An 8,227-nucleotide genomic window follows, 5' to 3' on the forward strand; every position below is an offset into this window, starting at 1 on the left:
CCAACAAATGAGATATCAAACGCAGCTTCCCATGTAAGAGATCAGACTCTGGCGGGCGCACACGCCGGCGCTCTGCTGGAGCTCCTTGACTCTGCAGCCAGCTTCATTTAGGATTCATAAATACTTTGCACACTCCCGCTCACACAACCGCCAAAGGAATTTCATTCTGTATCATCTACATTCAAATGCAACAAAGTGCAAAAACGTAGATGTTAAAAAGAAGAAGGAAGAGGCTCTGAAGAAAGTCTGAGGCTCTGAGTGGCAGGTGTTTGGTAGCTGATGACTTGATAAAGGATCCCTCCCTTTCTATGTTCCTACAGGGAAACCTGCCCCTGACTTCAGTTCACCTGTAGCCTGGTGGGTGAACGCAGCCTGTAATTGCTGACATCGGGTATCTTGGTCAATGACAGTGTGAAAAATGCTGAATTGGGACCTTGTCAAGGTGGGCATCACCCTTAAATGTGTGTTGGGACTAATGTCTCTCCTTCCAGCTTCTGGGGGGACTGGGGCCTTTTGAGCTCCAACTTGGGCCTCAGGTAGCAAATTCAAATGCCTTTGGGAACCAGTCTGGAGGATCCAAACCCATAAAGCCAGGTAGCAAAAGGAGCATGGCTGCCCAGCATTAAGGAGGTAGCAGTTACTCAGTTCCAGCTGGTTACTGCCAAGAGGGAACGGTGGTCAAACCTACACGTTCATTTAACAGAAACCAAAAATCTGTTATTTAAAAGTATGCAACCTCCTGATTTTCAAATAATGAGCACTGATATTTTAAAAATTCAATACTGTGCATGTCTGACAAAACAATTCCAACAGATTACACCTTGGATTAATTCTGCACTGAACACCCTAGTCAGTCGAAGACTTATCTTTTCTGATTGTTTGAAACACTTACGATATGTGCCCCCTAATTTTCCAGCTTTGATTTTTCTGATGTGTTCTCTAGGTTTGCCCCGTTTGCTCAACAAGAGTGTGTGCATGTCAGGGGCAAGGGCACGTGTTCCACCCCCCCCAATAGGTCCCACTAGCAGTAGGTGCTCAGCAATTTTTAGTGAGTTTTAACCTAACCTACCTCTTTCCACAAAGGATATAAAGAATCCTATGTAAATGCATAGGATTGGTTTTTGTAAACTCAAAAAGGATTGGGCAGCGCCTGTGGCTCAAAGGAGTAGGGCTCTGGCCCCATGTGCTGGAGGTGGTGGGTTCAAACCCAGCCCCAGCCAAAAACTGCAAAAGAAAAAAAAAAAAGAAAGAAAAGACAATAAATCATTGTGCACGTTAGAGTAAATACTTGGACTTGGCTTTCTAACCAAGTCCTCTGAGGCATGGTGCTTGGGTTAGCAATCTCAGGATAGCATCCACATGTCTTCCTAGAGGCTCAAGAGGGTGCCTGGCACATGAGAAAAGTTGATAAATTGTTTGTGGCATGAATGAAGGACATGGAGAGGGTGATGGCCTTGGAGAAGGCAGCCTATAGATAGAAAGATCAGGGAGATCCAAGCTCCCCTCAGAGCGGAGAACCAGAATAATGAATGGCTACCTCTCTGTTGAGCTTCTTTGGTCGTAAGAGACAGAAATAGAACTAAAGCTGGCTTAGGCAAAAAGAGGAATGTGTTGGAATGCTCTTACAATAATATCCTTTCAAGCTGTAGAAAAAGAAGAGATTCATTTGGACCCACAGGAAAACCCAAACCAGATATATCACCATAACTCTTTCTGTATTTCATATCTGCCTGTTCATTGAATTCAACTTCATTTCCTCTCTCAGCAGATCCGTTTCCCCCATGTATGAGAAAGAATTGGAGCTACCCCAAACCCTCAGGCCTCACATTTAATAATTCTACCTCAGAGAGAATTCTTTCACACTCTTTCTTAGACCAAGATCAAAACCCTTAGGGAAGGGGTCCATATACCTCATTGGAGTTCAGATGCCCACCTTGGAGCTGTCCCAATCAGCTATGAGAGTAGGTAGCCATGACTGGCCTCGCTTTGGAAAGATATTCACACGGGAATTAACAACATAGCAGCTTTTACTCAATCCACATGGTTCGTCTTGTGGAAGGAACATTTCCAAGAAGATGGGGATAGGGACACTTTCTGGAAGAAGGGAAAGGTACTGTCAGATCAAACATCCAATAGAATGTATACGAATATCTTCTATAAGAATCATCTCTTTTCATTTGCCTCTGACAAAACTCTGTGAGGAATGTAGGGGTATTTCCAATGGTTCCCACTGAATCTGATGGAAACATGTGAGGTTCAGAGAGATTAACCCATGTAACCAATGTCACAATGCTTTTAAAAATGTCCAATTCAGAACTCAATCCAAATACATATTTTTTATTTCAATACAAATTTCAATATATTTCAATTCAATTTCAACATATTTCATTCCCTTATGCAGGATGTGAGGGGAATGGTTGCGAGTTTCCAGAAAAAGAATCTCTCATTGCAAGATGATGCTTCCCTGAACGATGGAAAGCCTTGGCTGGGATGTCCTGACGTGGCTCAGCCCTTCCTTGTAAGTTGTTGGGATTTCCTAAGATACACGCAGCTAACCTCAGTGGCTTTCTCTGCTCCGTTTAGAGATTTTGTTTTCTACCCAAGATCCATATCCAGAGACTCCAGATCCATCCCTTCCCCGACTCCTGATTGTATAATTTGAGGTTTCAGAGGCACTTCTGCGTTGTGAGATGGCTGGAGTCCTCTGGTCCAGAAGCATGACTGCCTGCAGGAAAAGAGGAATGGGAACAGGGAGCAAATCCATCTGAGAGTGCAGTGCTCACCAGATGAAGACGACCATCTCTACTTTGGTCGGTGGAGCAGCTCCACTTGCCTTCAATAGATGGTTCAGCCCTACAGTGAGCATGGATACCATGGGGCTCCTTTAGCTCTATCACCAGAAGTTTCTTGTAAACTCCCCAAGGCTTGTGACCTCCCCTGGTTTGGGGGGAAATCATGAATATTCATCTTTCTTTCATACTGTTTGTCAACATCCAGGGAGGTAGTAGATCTAATTAATTTGAGTTAGATCAGCCAGGCTCCATCTCCAAGCTGCCTGGACTGAGTCAAGTAAATACAATTGACTAGAAAGAAAGAATTACCCTCACTCAGCACCAGGATTATATTGCTGCCAAAGCCACCAATAATATACTAACAATATAGGATAATATAACGTTGGTTATCAATCAAGGGAACCTATCACAAGGAAGAGGCAAGAAGGTTTGATTTCCCTTTCTGAATGAACCTCCACCCTCCATCCCACAAAAATTCGCTGCTCCCTAGGTTTGGCCTCATGCATAATTCAGTGATCTGTGTGGCAGGAAAACATTTAGAAAACTTCTTTTGCCTTCTCCAGGAGGCTGGGGCAAAGGTGACTTACAGCTGCTCATCCATGCAAGGAAAGCTATCTCTGCGGCAGCCCACTGGAAGAGACGGGGGCCATGGCCTCTCTCATTCCCATTTGGTGACTTGCTTAAGGGTGACATAATGAATTGCTCTGGCCCAGCCAGAGAAGAAAAATACAGGTTGAATGAGATAAATTGATGCCACCCCAGTCTTTCCCGCAGCTCTGGGGAGGATGAACTCTGCATTAGATGTTTTGCTTTCTCAGAAGGAAGCAGTGGTGCTTTTATGTTGCCGATGAGGGTGAAGGAATAGAGTCCTCCGGGGCGTTACAGGGAAATGTATATGAATTGGGTGGTCCCTAATGTTATCTATTCTTTCATTCTACAACTTTAATGATCATCTACTATGTTCCAGGCACTGTGCTAGGTCCTGGAAATGCAATGAAAATCAGCCTCTGAACACTCAAAGTATACTGGGAGAGACACACAAATATAGGAACATTGCACTTTGCATTTCTGATGCCTGACCTGTTGGAATGACGTATTCTTTTTATTTATTCTTCCCATAGATGTTTCTGCAGCATCAACTGTGTGTCTGGGCCTGCACCAGATCCTGAGACTACAGCAGGGAAGGAAAGAAGACAAGGTTTCTAGGGAGGAGGATGAACAACAAAACAGTACTCAAAATACACGCACCAGGTAGTTGCAGATTGAAATAAGTCCTCTGAAGGAAAGACAGGAGGATATAATAGGAAGGGAATAGGGTGGGGGTGGGGGAACGTAGGGTAAAAATATCTCTCAGAAGAGACGATATTTGAGCTGAAATTTATGGACCAGAAGAAGCTAGTCATGTGCAGAGATAAAGAGGGATACTGTTGGCAACAGTGGTGTACTGGTAAATGTTTTACAGCCAGCTCTCTGGGGGAAAAGAAAGCCCTGATTTGTAGTGTTTGCCAGTTTCCATGGTGTAAATACTCCCACACTGCCAATTTATAGCTGCCAACATGATATCCCTGAATACAGGCTTGGGAAGAGATGCAAACAATGGATTCGCACAAACCTACGTGAGCTGCTCCTAGCACACCACTGGCAGTCACCTGGCCATACTGAAGGGCAGGAAGGGAATGGGGGCTGCTTGATGCTAAGAGGTCAGGCAGTCAGAGTGATGGACTAGAGGAAGTTCTTTGGAGCTAAAGGTTGGGGAATGAGGGTACTACATTCAAACACAATCACCACGTAACATACGGACAGTATACCCCACCACTCAGTGCCAAAGTCACCATACCTGATCCTTCTTGATCCCATTTAAAAATAACCTAGATATTTTTTTATTTTATTTAGCAAGTGCAATGTCGTGTATGTGTGTGTGTGTGGATAAAGTATATTGTTGTGGGGACAAAAATGAGAAATACAGAGTCACTACTCTCACGCACTGAAAGACAGTCTGATAGAGAAAAGGGACAGAAAACTATTTAAACTTCTAATAAAAAATAAATTACAGAGACCGGGAGAGAAAAACACAAATAGATCACATGTGATATAAAGAGCAGATTTCTATAGTTTGATGAGACTCAGAATTTTTCAGAACAGAATTTCCAGGCCAGATAGGCAAGATAAGTGTTTTCCTTTGGTTCACAGTAGGGAAAAGACATCTGATAAGAATTGGTCTCATTACTCTTTTGATGATCACATGGTCCACCCCATCAACGAAGTACCAGGAGGCACCCAGGAGGTTAGCTTATAGAGTTTAGACATTGACAGTTTCAAAAGCCAGGAATCTAGAACCAAGAGAGATGGGTAATACTGGGGAGTTATCCACCCATAAAATGCTGTAACAATACCCAGCCATGTAAGGGAGTAGATATTACCACCTTCTACTTGGCATGCAGATGCAGCAATTTACAACATGAAGTTTATATAAAAGGGATTGTTCTCCCTTATTGGCATTTGGGAGATGGTCCCTGATGATAAATGCAGTCCTTTGCAGGGCTGGCCAATAATCTTTTAGTGTGTGGCCTTTTCAAATCACTTTGTCAGAGGCTCTACAAAGATGTATCGATTTATCTCGTGACGATAGTAAAGAGTTTGAGATCCTGGCAGGAAAACCCGAGAAGAAATCCAGCAGGGTTATAAACCTGAGACCAGAGTCTGGGAGAGAAGTCTGATCTGGTTATGTCCCCAGAAGGGATCGTTGGACCCCTGTGAAAGAGAAGGGAAGAGAACCGGTAAGAATGTTGATGTTGGGAAATAAGGAGAATCCAAGGAAGGATCTAGAAAGGAGATGCTACGTTCTTAGTAACAAATAAGAGAAAACCATAATTTTATTTAAGAGCAGCTCCACTTGGCCATTGGCAGATGGCTCAGCCCTCCCGTGAGTACAAGGGTCATGGCAGCTTCCATCCAAAGACAATGAGAGAAAGAGGCTTCCTTAGTAAAATCATAAAACACAATAGATATAATACACACTTCAAATTAGTGGATGCTAATTTGGAGAGATGGATGAAGGCTGTAAGGACATTACCTATATCTGCAATCTTTTAATTAAAAAAAAATGGAGATCTGAAGCAAAATGGCGACATGTGAATTTCACAAAAGAGGGCACAGCCAATAAGATTAAATGTGGCCAGGAAGTTACGATATTAAGAACTGAGAAAAGGCCATTGGTTCAGGTGATCAAAGGTGTCACTAGTCATCTCTGGGGCAGTAGTTTTAGGAACATTAACATCTACATAGTGCTTTTCAGTTTGAGGGGAGAAAACATCTTCCTCATCCTTTAGCTCATCGAATACTCACAGCAAAGGTGATATAGGGAAGTGCAGATGGTAAGTGGCTAATCCAGAAACGGAATCCAAGTCTTTGGACTCCAAATCTCAACCTCTTTCTGCTGATGGTCACATCATTGCCTCAACCTCACTTTGAGGCTGAAGTGGGACTGTAGGAAAGGGTCAAGGTGCAAGAACGTGGCTAAGGTCAAGGGCAGTGAGAGGGGAACACTGCTTTAAAAATCTCAGTGATGAAGAAAGTCTAGGTAGTCATTTTAGAGATTTTTTTTGTTTTTTTTTGTCTCACGATGAAAATAATTGTAAATGCTTGGGACTAGGAAAAAGGAAAGATTGGTGTCAAGAGTATTGGAGCAAGGTCTCGGAAGGGGAAGAAGAGACATGTGATCAAGGACACACATAGCAAGACAGGAGGACTTTAAGAGTGAAAAGGCAGAATTTGAAGACGTTACCATTGTTGGGCCAATGGGAAAATGATCCTCTGAAGCTAAGAAAGGGGGAAGGAAAGATTCTGTGGGGTGTTTTCTCTATGGCCTCCTGATACCCTCTCTCACAGTCCGTGCACGTCTTCTGGGTTTCAGGAAGGCCCAGAGATTATTCAACCCAGAGTGGCCACCTTTCTGCACCGGGATGATTATGGCCTAGTGTAAACAGCCCTGGGCTTGGACCCCCAACAGTAGTTCTGCCCTTGAGTGTTCTCCTCAACTCTGTGTCTGGGAATCCCAGCTGCACTGCAGTGCCCCTGCTAGTCACACTATCGTATCCAACTCACGGGGCCAAAGCCCAGCAGACAATAACAGAATCTTAAGTGTTGGAAAGCTCACCTGATCTCATTCCTGAATTCCCTTTATAACAGCCTCACCAATTGCCCTGCTTGATCATTGCCTGTGACAAGGAACTCACTACTTTTTTAAGGCAGCTTGTTCCATTTTTAGACATGTCTAATAGATAAAAAAGTCTTCCTTCTATTTGTCTTAGATCTGACCTCTGGGCAACTCAGAATACAGAAATAAATTGGCTAATTCCTGTTCTCCTGGGAGTGGTTGTCAAAGATTTGAAGAGAGTCATCATATGTCCCTACATTTTCTATGCTTCAGGGCAAGCAGACCAAATTGTCCCCATTATTTCTGGGCCCCTCACTATCACATTCACTCTGCACACATCCTGGGAGCCCCGTGACTGGTAGGTGCACCTCTGCTGAGCCCCACTCTGAGTCTACCTTTCCACCAGAGGTTCTGATCCCAATGACCAGAGTCTCCTGTGTGGATTCCTCTTCTCTCTCAGTCCACTCTGAACACCACTGTCAGACTAACCATCCTAAACACGGTTTCTTACAGGTCACTTCCCTTGTCAGAAAGATTTCTGTGAGATTTCTCCATTTACTATGAGCTGAAGTTCAAGTCTGGCATTAAATACCCTTCAAAAGGAGGCATTTTAGCCTTTCTCCAAGCTTTTGTCTATTCTGAATATTGTCTTCCATCCAAGTTTACTTATTCAACTTCTCATTTACTCATCTGTTTATTCACTAAAGAAACAATTGTTGAGTGCCTGCTGTATGCCAGATACTATAGTAGGTTAGGGGGATCCAAAGATGACAGACAGGGTCCTTGACACAAAGGGGTCTGCTATATGATGAGGAAAAACACTATGTAAATACACAAACAACTGAGGTTATTAAATACAGCAAAACTCAATTTTAAATATCACCCCAGTTACGTGCAATGATAACCAGAAAGAAAGGAGGTCTCTCTGCTTAGAGTCGTCAGGAAAGGATTCACAGGGAGGGTGATATTCAAGTTGAGACTTAAAGGATAATTAAAAGTGTGCATAGTTAAGAAGGAAAGACCAAAAATATTGTAAACAGAAGAAACAATATCTGAAAGGCCATGTTCTAGAAAGTTCAAGCTGTCTAACATTCCAGTAGAGAGTATGCCTAACATTTCAGGGTGAAAAATATGGAAGAAAGCAGTGATAAATTAGTAAATTTTTAACTGTAAACTTTCAGGGGCAGGAATGGGGGAACCCTGATTTTTAACATTTGCCAAGTTCTATGGTGTAAACATACTCACACCACGGTTGATTTCAAGCTTTCAAACTTATGTT

At 43.1% G+C, this 8,227-nt stretch overlaps 1 long non-coding RNA gene across 1 annotated transcript in view; it reads left to right on the top strand.

Annotated features, from left to right (window-relative positions):
• Positions 1-397: 397 nt before the first annotated feature.
• The window catches only part of LOC111726916, an 8,681-nt gene continuing 851 nt past the window's right edge, over positions 398-8,227 (top strand). Inside the window, exons 1-3 of the long non-coding RNA XR_002774578.1 lie at positions 398-442; positions 2,402-2,518; positions 3,914-4,043. This is a non-coding gene — a long non-coding RNA (uncharacterized LOC111726916). The remainder of the gene's footprint in view (positions 443-2,401; positions 2,519-3,913; positions 4,044-8,227) is intronic.

Source organism: Otolemur garnettii, unplaced genomic scaffold (genome assembly GCF_000181295.1).
Source record: "Otolemur garnettii isolate 467f Iridium unplaced genomic scaffold, OtoGar3 scaffold00086, whole genome shotgun sequence".
Classification (NCBI taxonomy): domain Eukaryota; kingdom Metazoa; phylum Chordata; class Mammalia; order Primates; family Galagidae; genus Otolemur; species Otolemur garnettii.